Source organism: Cavia porcellus, unplaced genomic scaffold, assembly GCF_034190915.1.
Source record: "Cavia porcellus strain 051 isolate PalLab524CR breed Dunkin Hartley unplaced genomic scaffold, mCavPor4.1 scaffold_21, whole genome shotgun sequence".
Lineage (NCBI taxonomy): Eukaryota > Metazoa > Chordata > Mammalia > Rodentia > Caviidae > Cavia > Cavia porcellus.
This window is the reverse complement of record NW_026947504.1, coordinates 41593792-41609333: the sequence shown is the minus strand read 5'-3', so window position 1 is coordinate 41609333 and position 15542 is coordinate 41593792. Positions and strand designations below refer to the sequence as shown.

The 15542-nt window shown below is 35.4% G+C and overlaps 1 protein-coding gene and 1 pseudogene across 9 annotated transcripts in view; both read right to left on the bottom strand.

Moving 5' to 3' along the window:
- Nbea (neurobeachin) overlaps positions 1 to 15542 on the bottom strand; it is a 673150-nt gene that overhangs the window by 639734 nt on the left and 17874 nt on the right. The window lies entirely within an intron of this gene.
- On the bottom strand, positions 83 to 15541 carry LOC134472017 (putative RNA-binding protein Luc7-like 2; annotated as a pseudogene).

The window sequence follows — 15542 nt, the reverse complement described above, 5'->3', positions numbered from 1 at the left end:
CTGTTACCCTGAACAGCTGTAAACTGTGACTCCAAAGGAAGCTTAAGGATTGACGGTAGATACACAGCTAGTTAGATCTCACCTGCTTCGCACTCTTCAGAGCTCCTCCTGTCTTCTGATCTGCTACCTGCACTCTCAGAGGACGGGTTTTTCTCTTTTAGGTCTGGGTCTTGAGGTGATCTGTCTCTTGAACTCCTTTTCTCTGTCATGTGATGCTAAGTCTTGGTTTCTGAATTTTTCTTCTGAGGATCTCCTCTTGGACTGCTTTCTGCTCCTATTTCTAGAACTGTGCCGACTTCGCTGATGACTGCGTCTGTGGCTGCTGGAATGGACCAGTGGCGAAGTTTCTCTGAGACTTGGATCCAGTTCTCTTGAGTTCTTGAGACATGAACCAAGAGATCAGTGTCTGCGATGCACTTTGAACCTCGATCTTTTAGGATTCTTGCTATGTGATTGGATCGCCTCAGCTTCTCCCTTTTCTTCTTTTCATTTCAGGCATTCTTGGTTTCTTTTTTCCTGCTACAACTCTTTTTAATTCTTCAAGCTTCTCTCTCATTTCAGTAAATCCTAGATTTAGTTTACCCCCAAAATGATCAGCCAGTCATCTGTCATTATCATGAAGGCCTAAACAGCAGAGCAGACTTCACACACTGGAAGTTTCTGCTGTTGGAAACTGGAAGCTGGCATAGAATTCCAATACACTTCCTCTGCTTCTCTTTTCTTTGCCCGTGCTTTCTCTATTCATCCATGACTTTCTGGGATTGTTCCACATACCCTTCAGCTCCTAGTTGATTCACCTTGGCTAATAATTTTCTGATCTCTTTATTTAACTCATGAACACATTCTGCCATGTTGCAGCCACTTCAGCACTAATCTCTTCTTGAGTTTCTGTTGATCTTTTCTTAGCCACTTCTTTGATCAAAATCTAAAATAAATGGCAGCAAATAATCCATGACATCAAGTTCAAAGAAAAATCCTGCTCTTTGGATGCAATTTCATAATCTGCTCTAAAGCCAGGTCATGAACCTTCAGAGATTCTCCAAGATCCATTCTGGTTCCAGAAATGGGGGCAATAGTTGAAAAGGTGGCTCTTGCATACCTTGTCATCACTGAATTTTTTTTTTTAATTTTTATTTAAGGAGAAAAGAAAAGAAAGGAAAAAAAAAACAGTGAAGGGGTACAAGTTATACAGATTTACAGAATAAAAAAATGCGCAGTAGGAAATCACTAGTTAATGGATTACATATTGCCATCTTAGAAATAATTGTTTAAGTCACAAAATTAAAGCTTGTAGAGTGGACATTCCAACAATGATACTGCAAACAGTTCTGTTCAATGATCCAATAAAACTCTGTGATATCATTTTCTATCTTATACATTTAAATATACATGCAGTTATATAGTTTAGAGCACTTTCTTTTCCTCTCTTTTGATTGGCTGACAGTATCTCTGTCCCAGCCTGTGCCAACAAAGTGGAGGCCTAGGGGTCAGGCAGCCCGCCAGGGATGGTGCAGACTTTGCACTTTGGCAGGAGAGGCAAGGCGTGGGGATGAAGGCAAGGGGCGGAGGAAGGTGCACTGCTGTGCTGGAGGGAGCATTCTGGCTGTGCTTCTCACATGGCAGCCCCCAAGAGCGGCCCTCGTGCCCTCACTCTCTGTCCTCTTCCAGGGACTAAAGCCACATGGGCTAAACAAGCTCTGGCCTCCAACACTGCCAACCACTAGAATGCGCCAGCCTAAATTAACTTTAAAAAGTTTAAATTTATATGCAAATAAATTCTGCACTCATAATAGCCTCAAAGAAAAATCCCAGAAACACTATTGATTACAAGTGTTTCAGCGGTAGAATAACAGATGACCTTGTTTTCTTTTTACTCTCAATTTCATATAATATGGGTGGCTTTGTTTTAAAATAAAAATTTTAAAGCATACGCAAAATATATACATTTCATGTATATGTGACAACATACAAGAATGCGAAGGAACTATTTAGCTAAGAAAAATGCTTAAAATTGAATACTTTTTAACCTGGTTCTATATTTTATGTTCTGTATTAAGAATTGTTTTCATCTATTAGTTCCTATTTATACCCCAGATTTTTATATCTCACAGAGAAAGATAATGAAAGATAATAAAGATAATGATAAACCATATTTCAAAACATTTACAGTCTACTCGAGCATTCCCAACATGTCCATGAAATAAACGTAAGAAAACTTTTAAAACCAAACGTAAGAAAACTTTTAAAACCAAACGTAAGAAAACTTTAAAAACCAAGACACAGTAATTATAAAGAATACTACAATTTGAAACCATATGTATTAATTTGCTAGGCCTGCCATTAAAGTATCATGACCTGAGAGGTTTAAACAATAGAAATTTATTTTCTTGCAATTTTGGAAGCCACAAATCTCAAGTCAAAGAAGACAAGATTGATCCATTGTCTTAAGAGCTGCACAGAAAGACCTGTTCTAGGCCTTTTTCCTTTGCTTGTAGACACCCATCTTTTCCACATATGTTCACATCATCTTCCCTAGAAACTGTATGTTTCTGCATACAAATTTATCCTTTTTATAAAGATGTCAATGGCATTCTATGAAGGTTTAACCTCATTTAAACTGAAAAATGCCTGTGAAGACACATTTTCAAATAACATCACATCCAAACATACCACATATTTTGGCAGTGAAAAGAAAAAGGATAATTCAATACATAACACCAGTGTGTCAAAATCAAAAATATGTACCCAAGGCTGCATTTTATTCTACCTAATGCCTATATACTGGATGGGGGGGGGCATTAAAAGGAACTATATCAAGTTTTTTAATACTCTAAATGACAGTATCATGGTAACTGTTATCTCTTAATATTCTGGGGTTTTTCTCACTAAGGAAATATACTTAAAATAGAAAACATTACTGAGCCTCCACAAATCTCTGACTTAATCTTTTTGGAGGCAGAAGTCCCAACGACAAAATTCTTTTCTGCTGCTGTCACTATAATTGAGAATCTAAATCATGTGAAATTACAAAAGTTTGGGGTCAAAGAGGTAAGTTTTATCTTAAATTTCAAATATGATCAAATATCATTTTTAAAAATCAAGCCTCCAGAACTCTAAGAAACAAATCCCTGCTTCTGATAAGCCATCAAGTTTATGGTATTTTGTTATAGCATCCTAAAGAAACAGACCACTACCAAATGCAGGGACAGTGTGATATATTCACGCGAACATATACACACACATGCTTGCTCTGTAGAAACTTAAAAAATGCATGAGAAAATAATGAATAAATAATTATAAATGACACACTGAAACTATTATTATGAAAAACTAGGCACTAACAATTTCCACCGGAAATAGCTGAGAGGTCTAGTCCAAATCAGCTGCCTTTATTCAGTAAAGGACGTATTTTCACTAAGACAGTAAGTCACCAACTTATGAACATGTGAGTTGCAAACATTCACAGGTACAAATGGACCTTACATTACAAATATTCATAGATGCAAACAAAGTGTGGATGTAACTCTGTCAGATACTGTAACAGTTGTGCTGCTGTGTGCTTGCTGTACAGTACTGCATAATAGTACAGTGCTCCATCAGAGCCTGTAGTATGGTGCTCAATAAGAAGTACAGAAGCAAAAAGAAAAGCAGTGATGATGTGGAGGGGACTTCTAGGAAATGCAAAGCAATAACCATGGAAACAAAAGTGAAAATAATTGAAAAAAAAGGACATGAAATGATGATAAACATCATTGTCTCTTATAATATGAATTGTTCAATCATTGGTACAATTCTCAGGACTAGATCATGAAACATCAAGTTTTTTGTGCTTTATAATGTATATTTGTGTCAAAGGTGTGTAACATTCATTTTGTTGGACTTATGAACAAATTCAACTTATGAACAATTCAGGACAAAACTCACTTGAAAGTCAGTAACTCACTGAAATATAGCATTTTTTAATTTCTTTTAAAAGGTCTTCAATTATATTACCATCTTCTTGAAATATGCCTCTATCTGTATCAGTCTTAACCCTCAAGATATTTTCCTTTCATCTGAAATATTCCCCAATTTAAAGCTAAACTTTTCTTGCTTTATTCAAGGAAATAATCAGTATAAACTCTTCTCACATAACTGGAATTTAACAGTCATTCCTTTGAATTATTTCAGATAAGCCATTAAACATGATTTCTTTGATTTTTCCTCACAGAATCTATTTTTCATAGATTTAAGTATGTGACCATTATCTGGTTTCTGTATCTTTTCCAAAGAACAATGATCAAAATTAAACTGGAATATCTTTCTACAAATCTAACCAGTGGAGAATGTAGAAAGAATGGAGTATTTCTAATATAAGAAAATATTTGGGTCTGGGGATTTAGCTCAGCGGCATAAGTGCTGCCTGAAGCGCAGATCATGAGTTTGATTCCTGGTGATGTATATATTATACAATGGACTGAGTACGCATCAGATATAAGGCTATTCACTGTATTTTAGTTCAGCAACAGACACTATAGTTTCACAGGCACTACTTGATATGTTGTAACCAGGGATGATATGTTGTAACCAGGGATGACACAAGACAAGAGATCCCTAAAATTGGTCATTATTTGCTTATATTTTTAAGATTTATCTCCTCACTCTGGGTCAGAAATGGTAAGCAGCAGAATTAAAGTCTCCCCGCTCAACTTGTGACATTTGCTATGGTGTTGACATGCCACTCAAATTTCATGTGTTAGAAACTTAGTCCACAAAACCATAGATATGTTAATGATGTTGGGAAGGGGGACTCTGGCAGATAATTATAATTAAACAGTGTCCTCACCACATGATGCCCTCTGCCATGTTATAATGAGCAAGAAGGCCTTTCCCAGAAATGAATGGCACGCTCTGAATTCCAGCCTCCACAACCAAAAGCTAACAGATCTCTATCATTTATAAATTACTCAGTCAGTGGTATTCAACATTAGAAACAGAATGAGAAGTTGTATTCTGCACTGAAAATTAACTAAAGCAATTCCAAGTAATCCTAGTAATCAATTCATGCATGGATTTATACATTGTTACACACCTAAAACCTACTGAGCACCAACTGTGGTGTAAAGCTTACATTAGGTGCTCAAAATACAGCAATGAAAAAAAATATTGTTCAACAAAGCTTAAACTTTGCAGGATTAGACAGATGAAATCACAAATGAACAACTATTTGATTGCAACCAAGAGAAGTTCTAAAAAAGAGAATACAGAAACTATTAGCGCTATTAAGGGTGCTATTTGGAGAGGTCACAAAATAACAGTAAGAATTTTAGCTGAGATTATTGAGATGAAGAAAATAGATAGAAAAAGATGTAAGAAAAATAAGAAAGAGAACTATTGAATAGAAATAATACCGTTTAACAAAGCCCCAAAATAAGAACAGCATCCAACAAAATATAAAAGGAGGCCATGTGTTTGCAGTGCAGAGGACAAGGGAAAAGAAAAAGGAATAATCAATAATTGCAGGAAATTTAAAACTATGCAGATTTCAGATTATGTAGGAGCTTAAAAACAGCATTAAGAATTTTCAGCTTTAAGTATGCTTTCAAAGTGTGCTATTCCTACCTCAAAAACTTCATAACAAGTCAAAATTCAACTTACTGATTTATTTCATCCTGCCTCCTTTTCTCATCATCAAAAAGGTACTCTACTATTCACAACTAAAACAAATCCACCATATGGTGGTTCAATTAAACCACATCAACTTGACTGGTTTGCAAGCCACCTTGGGGATTAGGAAAGTATACTTTTCAGATATGTCTAGATAAGTCATGGAGATATGACCTTCAATACTATATATGGTCCCTATCACTTTCCTTTCTAGTGCTTTTGGTCCTGACAACCATGAGATAAGGAACTGTCCTCTGCCCACCACTCCCCATCATGGTATTTCTGCTTTAGAGCCAACCAACCACAAACTGAATCCCCTAAAACTGTGAGCCAAATTCCTTTTAAGCTGTTTTGGATTTTGTGTCCCAGTGACAAAAAGCTGACAATGAATCCTAAATGGAAAGTTAAGGTTCTTAGTGCCAGTTTGCTGAGAAGTCCAATGCTGCTAATGTACGCAAATGATATAGCTATTAAGATGAGCCTGAAACTGTTAAGTAAAATAAAATGCACAAACAAAACATTAATGTATACCTGTTAAAACTTTTATTCAAGTACAGCAAAGATCCTTGATGCAAACAGGTCAATTAAAATAAGACCAGCTGATAAGTGAGGCTTGACACAGTTGATGGATCAATTCACAAAAAGTAATTCCTTTTTTTTTTGGACCCTCAAGTAGGGTCAAAAGAGGCAAGCCCAGAATTCAAGCTCTTTTTCATCTGAAGGCATATGCACACTGCAAAAGCATCAACTGGAAGACTGAAAAGCTGAACAAAAATTTTAATAGACCTACAAAAATACTGTCATAAAACTTAAGAGTTCACAGATATCCAAAGATCTCTAAGTGATAGATTGATCACTCCAAACATACCAGGCTTTTTTGTGCTAACCATGAAGAAGTACATCCCCAGGATTAAAGGGGAAAGAATACAGACAGAGGAAGAGAGAGAGAGACAGGGAGAGACAGACAGACAGAGAGAAGGAAGAAAAAAGAAAGCAAAAGACTCTAAACATTATGAACCTTCTGCCACTGCCAACAGAATTACAGCACTTTCAAGTACTGATTAGTGTTAATATTTATTCTGTTTAAAGTAACTGTGTGTAATTCACAGCCATTTATATTTTCACTAGAAAATAAGCAGAGGAGTACAGTCTAGTAGACAAGCTCTCTGGAAGCCACTATTTAAGTACACAGTCTCAAAACATTTTTCCTAGTGAAAAAAAGCACCATGGTTTGACTTGAAATAGGCCACAATGTGTAGAACAGCTTTATGACTCACATGACTTCAGTTGTGATAAAACTTATGAAATCATGTCTATTAAAAGAAAATCAATAAAAGTCTCAGTCTCTGGCAGAAATTTCTGCCCCCTTAATCTAGGAACTTACTTGATTTGGTTTCCTCAGATGTAAACTATAGATTACACCACGACCTTGTGTCACAGGGATACTACAGGGGTTATATGCAAACCCAAATCTTCCCCATTCCTATTCAAATAGGCAGTTCTGGCTCACTAAAGTGTTATACTTGATTAAAGGCCTTCTAAATGCTCACTTTTGTAACCATTTAATCCTATTCTGACTCAATATTTTATTTCTTATTTGAACCTGAATTCCTACACCACCACAATCTTGGCTGGCTTTAAGAATGGAATGCCTATAGTCCAGAAATCCCTTTTCAAGTGCTCTACCCAAAACTGGTGACAGATGACTGATGACTGCCACAGTAAGCACCAGCCAGTCTTGAACATCATTATGATTTCATCTGCATGCTAAATGACCCAGTATCATGACAGCTGCCATCACTGGAAAAAAAAAAAATGAGGGAGGGGAGCTGCTGGAGGTAGTCAGGAGCAGGTGCAGGAGCAGCAGCAGCAGCAGCAGCAGCAGCAGCAGCAGCAGCAGCAAGGCCAGCCAGCAGCACCAGTTCTCATAAAGAACTGTTATGGAAGAGAGCTGCATTTGGTAGACTGTAACTTAATAAAGAAAATGAGTCGAGATAAAACTTCTAAATGCATGAACCAGAAAAAAAAAACAACGTATCTTGACTGTTTTTAATTTACATTGCGCATTTTAACTTCTCTTGAAATTATGCACTGCAGTTTAGAAATCTTACTTTTTAAATATTTAAGAAAAATATGTATTAATAAAAATAAATAAAACTTTAAAGTATCTCCTATGAGTAGGGCTACTTAATTTAAGGTACGACTCCCTTAATTTGTGTGCACTAACTCCAGGCAACTAGTGTCATGATAGAAAGATTTTGCCTGTAAGTTTGTAGTCTGCACTATCTTCAATTAGTATCAAAACTGAAATGAATTGTAGGATACCTAACGTGCCAGAAAATTGGAATTGGAAAATGATGTTTTCATTCACATGACTGTCTTTTTACTACGATAACAGATGTGAATAGTTGGAATAGACACCACATGGCCCACAAAGCCTAAAATACCTGGATCTTTACAGAAAAAAAAAAAAAAAATGCTTACACTGTCCTAGAGAATTAGCTTCACAGCCTATTTCACACAGTTTTGGTCCATATTTCTAACACATTAATTCCCATATTTACAGATGTATTTATTTAGATGGTATTTCCTTACTTGTCCATCTCACCCAGGGGATTACTATTCACTGTGTTTTGAATATGAGGTTCATTCCTTAACAGTTCATATGCTAAAACACTGATTCCTCATTGTAGCAGTATTGAGAGGTAAGACCTATCAAGAGGTACTGGATCACGAGTTACTGGGTCATGAATGGACTAATGCCTTTCTCATGTAAGTTCAGGTTCACAGGACTGGATAAGTTACTCCAAGAACAAGTTATTATCTAGCAAGTCTACTCAACAGTCTGTCTCATTTATACATACCAATCTGCCACTTCACTTTGTACCTGAGTTGGGAAGCTGTCAGATCTTTTCAGCCTTCAGAACCACAGCCAAAATAAAACTCTATTCTTCATAAATAATATAGTCTAAGGCATTTTATTATAGTAACTGAAAACAGTAAGATACTACTTAAGGACAAAACCATTTTATTAATCAATATATCTGTAAACACCAACGTCTGGCAAGTTGATATAAGCTTAGTAAAATACCTATTTAAAAAAAAAAGCAGCTTCTTAAAGCTTATTTGTATTACAGTGTTTCACTCTTCCTAGTTTATAAAGGATTTCTTTTTCCTTTTTTTGGTCTGTAGATCAAACCCAGAGCTTCATGCATGTTATACAAGTACTCTACCTCTGAGCTACATCTCCAACCTCTTTAACTTCTACTTTAACTGGGCCTATACTGTGTCTTTAAAGACAGGGGAAAAAAATACTATTAGAAAAATCATGGGTTATTAGCATGTTAAAGTCTATGAGGTCCACATTATCTAACCCAATTTTCATTTTTAGTAAGCCACAGTAAAGAGTTGTATGTGTAATAGAATCACAACCCTTATAAATGGATTAATGCTTTCCAGACTTCATGAATTAGTAAAAAGGACAAGACTAGAATCCAAGTCCAAAATTAATAATCTTTACACTAAATGTAACAACAAACCAAAAAAACAAAAAAGTAAATAAACTGAGCTTTGTTCTAATTACCCTGAAGTACTCTAATGCGACCAGTGTGGCTAGCCAATGAGGAGACTGAGGTAGAAGATGAGTCAACACATTGCTGCTTCATCAAGGAAGTCTTGTGATAAGAGGGGGAAAAAAGTTAATTGAAATAAACACTGTGCTTAGTCATACAGCTGATTTGCATTCTGGCACAAACTCCTTCATTTCACGAAACAGTATGAACCTCATCTGTAGGCCTCACTTTGAATAGCAATGCACTAAATGAACATTCTGTATAGGTAACAGATATTGTTAATAATATAATGATCTGTCATACATGTAATTCTTTCATATATACTGTTCCCATTTGAGAGGGAAATAAAGGGAAAATAGATCTTTCTCTGTTTCTCTGTTGTTTTCACATGTGTAATGGAGATATATATGTACATAAAGCAAATATAGTCCTACAAAGAGTTAAGAAAATAAAGGCTGTGAGAGATGTAATATCTGGCTCAAGGTCACAAGGCAAACAAAAGGCAGAGCCAGGATCTGAATTTAGATTAGTCACCCCCATAAAGGTAAAGTTATTTTCAGAAAATCTGAATTTAGAAACTGACTTGATTCAAAATATATTTACACATTAATTTATAAATCTAAATACTTCAGTTCATGGTTAAAAAAGACCTAAAAGAAACAAATACAAAATGAAGCCAGAAGAGACATGCTGATAGTTACATATACTTCACCACAGGATGGGTTGTCCTCTCTAAGCAGTCTCGTTTCAGAAAATAAATACAAGAAGCAATAAAAATGCTAAGAGCACACAAGTCCATCCAATCAGATCAACTCATGTGGAACAGGCATGCTGCTTTATCATGTCACTCTCCCGCATATATCCTTTTGCTCTATACTGCTCACTGTGCTTCACTTTTCTTATGTATGAAATGGAGATAAAGTGCCCATGGCAAAGGAGCCAAATACATACTTGGAGAAAAGATAGCTTCTTTAGCAAATGACGCTGAGAGAATCAATACCCATATGACTCAAACTAAATCTTCCTCTCATCCTGTATAAAAATCCACCCAAAATCAATCTAAGACCTAGGTATAAAACCAAAAACTTTGAAACTTCTAGGGGGGAAAAAAAAACCCACAGGAGAAACACCTGAACTCATAGGAAGAGGCCAAAACTTCTTGAAAATAACTCCAATAGCATGGGCTGGGGATTTAGTTCAGTGGCATAGGCACCTGCCTGGAAAGTGGGAGATTGTGAGCTCAATCTTCAGTACCAAAAAATAAAAAAAAAAAATTTTAAAAAAGAACTCCAATAGCACAAGAAATAAGAAGAAACTAAACGGATTATATTTCAAAAACAGATTCTGCAAGGCAAAGAAACTATCAAATAAAGTGACAGCCTACAGAATGGGACAAAATATTTGCTAGCTACTCTTTCCACAGAGGATTAATATCCAAAATATACAAAGCATGCAAAGAAAAAATACTAGAAAGAAATTGCCCAATCATTAAATGGGCAAATGAACAGACACTTCGCAAAGAAGTACAAATGGCCAATTAGTATATAAAAAAAAAAGTTTTAACATCCCTAGCCATCAGGGCAATGCAAATCAAAACTACACTAAGATTTCATTTCACCCCAGTCAGCATGGCAATTATCAAGAATCAAAAAAAAAAAAAAAAAACCAAACAACAGTACTGGTGGGGATAAGAGGAGGAAGGCTGTCCTACACTGTTGGTAGTAATGTAAATTTGTCTAGCCATTTTGGAAATAAACATGCATTTTCCTAAAAAAAAAAAAAAAAAAAACCCTTAAAGATAGAGGTACTACTTTATTTAGTTACACCACTACTCTGTATATACCCAAAGAGTTAAAGCCAGCACACTACAAAGATGTCTGAATGCTCATATTCATTGCAATGCCCTTCAAAATAGCTAAGCATGGAAACAGTACAGGGCCCCATCAACAGATAAACAAACAAATAAAATGTGGTACTATATGCAACAATAAAATATTATTTGGTCATAAAGAATAAAATCATGTCAGTTGCAGAAAAATGGATGCAACTAAAGACCATCATATAAAGTGAAATAATCCAGTCTCAGAAAGTCAAGTGCCACATTTTTTTTTCTCATATGAGAAATCTAGGGGAAGAAAGAATGAAAGTGAGAGCATGAGGGAGATGGAGAGGGAAAGGGAGAGAGTAAAAAAGGAACAGAGATACACAGACAGAGACACACAGACAGAGACAGAACACAGAATAACAAAAGAAGAGTAAGGGATGAGGAGGAAAAAAGGGTAAGGGTAACTGGTCGGAAATTATCAAAGTATGCTACCTACACATATAAACATGCCAAAATGAAATCATTAGTCTATACTTCATACTTAATAAAAAATGTGGGAGAAAGCCCTATGTTACGGAATGTGAGAATAATTTCTTTTTATCTAAGAAACATTTTATCAAATTTAACATTTCTGAAACTAACTTATAACTCATAATTGATGTGTACAAGTAATACAGTTGTATTTTTTATCTGCCCAACAAAAGTTCTTATTAAATCGTAAGTCTACCACCATTTTGATAAAAACTTATATAACTATAAGCAACAGTGAATGATGCTGGTTTTGGAAACTGTGGCTTTCCAGAACTTTCCCTTGTGCTTTTCATACGTAAATATACATATGGTTAAGGCACTCTTTTATTTTCTCTCATTGCTAGGACAAAACATTTGACACCCAAAATTAAAGGAGGAAAGGTTTATTTAAGCTTAGTTTCCAGACATTTCAGTCCATAAACAGCTGGCTCCAAGGGAGGGTGGTGTGGCAGAAGGGCAACGGTTCATGGTAGTAGAAGACAGCGAAAGCAACAAGGGCAAAAGAGGGCAGAAAGGGAAGACCAAATCTCATCTCCTCCCTCATACTGCATCAGGCTACCCTGGGCAGATGCAACACTCACACCACACTGCCAATCCTAGCACTAGACAATGGACCAATCACAAACCCTACAGATTCACTCACTTCCAAAAAGCCCCCCCCCCCCACATGAGGCTTTTGGGAGACATCCAGATACAAACCATAACAGGCACTGCCTGTTTATATTGTCTCCTTCCCCTTCCCTTTGTAGTCTACAAGACCTTGTTCTTGCCAAATTGCTGTTCTGCCAACCATGATGCACATAAAGGCTGTAAGTCTGATTTTATTAAGAGACTGATGTATTTATGCGGTACTAATAGAATATAAAAATGGAAACACTTTACTATTTCAAAATTCTCTGTGAGTTACAGAAGTATCTACAATACAAGCTAAAACTCAGTCTTAAAGGGTAAGGAGAAATTTTTTGGGAGAGCAAACACTTCTAGAAAAAAGATTATAGTACTACTAATTGTATATCCCTTATCTGAAATGCTGAGACCAGAAGTGTTTCAGATTTCTGGATGTTTTGGATTTGGGAATATTTATTTCACCAGCTAACTGCTATATTCCCAACCCAAAAAATCATATTGTTGCCCAGTTTTAGATTTTGAAGGATTTCAAATTTTTTAGGGATGATCAAGGTGTAAATGTTTAGATTAAGTATACCCAATCATGCTAATTCAAATATCCTTATCTGGAATGTGGTAACTCTACTCAACAGTTTCAATTCTTTCCAAACAGGGAAGTCCTCCACTTTAAAATCTTTCCAGATTCCTCCAAAGAGCTACTCACTTCCTCTTCTGTGATAGTCTGGTATCCACCATTCTCTTAAAATCACAAGCAAAGAAAATCAGAGCCAGAGGTTGAATTCAAATTAGTTATAACCCAAAGGCCCAATCAGAATATTTAGTATATTTTTAAATTCTTTTTATTTCAAAGAATAAAATAAAACAGAAAAAAGCAAATCAGAATAGCAACAATACAAGCAACACAGGACTTCACAACAAGAAAACAGGAAATCAACAGTGGTTACCATAATGTGTCTTGTTTTCTTTGGAATAGTTGTGCATACCTTTACACAAGATAATCAAACAAAACAAAATAGTATAAAACCAATAAAAAAAGAAAGCATTATGGGACTTCAAAATAAGACAATAAGAAATCAACAATGGCTACCATAATATCTCTTGTTCTCTTCAAAATTGCTGTCCATACCCTCATATACAATGAAATCAAATAATAGAAAACAGACTAAAACCAATCAAAACAAAAGAATGAAAGCATTACAGGACTTCAAGACCAGATACAGGAAATAAAACAATGCTTAATATAATGTCTCGGTTTCTTCAAAACAGCTGTTCATATCATCACACATAATAAAATCAAACAGAACAAAACCAATTAAACAAAAGAATGAAAGCATTACAGGACTTCAAAACAAGGTAACAGGAAACCAACCATGATAAACATAATACATCCCATTATGTTCAAAATAGCTGCCCATACCATTAGACACAGTAAATTCTAACAAAACAAGACAAAACAGAACCAACCCTAACAAAATTGTGAAAATATTAGAAGAGTTCAAGACAAAACAATAAGAAATTAACAGTAGTTACCACCTTCTCCTCCTAGGTGTTTCCTCCCATATCACTTTCACACTGTCTGTTTTTGGATCCCACAAACTCCTTCTGTGTGAGTTCAAAATGTTTCGCCCATGCAAAAGACCTGTAGTTGCATCCATTTACCTACAAGAGCCTTAAGATTATCCTATTTTATAGCTGGGTAGCTTTACATCATACAAAAATCTTATGTTTCTTATCCATTCTCCAGTTGATGAGCAAGCTAGGCTTGCTTTTTTCTGATCTCTCGTCCCATGGAACAATTATTTTCTCCCCATTTTTAATCTATGAATTTCTTTTCAAGTTACATGTGTTTCTTGCATACAGTATATTGACAGATTGTGTTTCTTGATCCACTGTTTTCTTTTTATTGCTGAACTGAGGCCATCTACATTAATGGTTACAATCACCATACACTGGTTCATCTCTGCCATGCTATCCTTCTGCTGTTGGCCCTTCACTTCTCCCCTTCATTCAATGGCCTGTGTTATTTGGTAATGGTCCACTGCTGTTGTTCCGGGAACCATGGTCATTTCTCTCTCTCTAGATTATCCTTTAGCTCTCTGTAGTGTTGGTTTGGTGTCATGAATTCCTTCAGTTGTTCTTTTATCATGGAACTCTAATTTTTTTCATCAATTCTAAAAGATAGTTTGGCAGGGTACATCAATCTGGGTTGGAAGTTGTTTTCTTTCAGATATGAAACACTTCAGTCCAAATTCTTCTTGACTCGATGGTTTGTGTTGACAAGTCTGCCATGATTCTGATTGGTTTTCCTCTATAGGTGATAATTATTTTCTCTAACAGCTTTTAATACTCTGTTCTTATGCTGAATTTCTGGGATCTTGATGATTATATGTCTGAGTATAGATTTATTTTGGTTATGGCTAATAAAGTTCTATATGCCTTACTTATCTATATAACAGATCTTTTTCCTATGTTAGAGAAGTTTTCTGCTATTACTTCTATAGTCTTTTTATTTCATTTGTGTTGACTTCTGCTTCTTCATTGATACTTACCACTTAATTTATTTTTGCATCATCTTGCAGCCACTGAATTGTTATATCCTGGTTCCTTGTTATTTTTAAGAGATCTTTCCTTTTATAATCACCAGCTGCTACCTTCTCTTCAAGTCTAAAATTCTATCTTCAGTCTCTTTCAAGCAGTTCTGCCAGCTTTCAATTGACTTTTTAATTTCCTCAATATCATTTTGAATCTGTTTCACGCATAATTCTTTTCTACATTGTTCATTCAAGGTTTCCATCATTTTCCTATGCTCCTCTTTTTTTACCTAAGTTTTCTTTAGGTATGTTGAGCAATTCTTACATTATGTTTGTGATTTCTTCTTTTACCTGACACGTTATTTCTGATTTAATTACTTTTACAGTCTCATGAAGTTTTTTGTTTTTTGTTTTTTGTTTTTTTTTTTTTTACTTCAGTTGTTATCCTCTTAGACATTTCAGTAATATGACTTCCGTTTGTGTTGGCTAGCCACAAATAAATACTTACAGATTCTTTCCACAACAGTCCACCCTTGCCTGAAAACAATTCCTTTCAGTCTTTAAATATTAATTATCTTTTGGGTGCCAACATCACTCTCAGTAGTGCAAAGACAAAACCAAACATATCTAGGAGAGTACTTGCGTAAGGGATCCATAAAATTTTTTTCAAATAAAACTAATAAATATGTGCAACCCAAAGGAGATATAAAAATATGTTAAACTCTGGAAAATAGCAGTAATTAAGAGTAAAGCATGTAGAACCCATAAGAAAACAAATGTCATTAGAAAGAGAGGCAGCAGCAGATTATA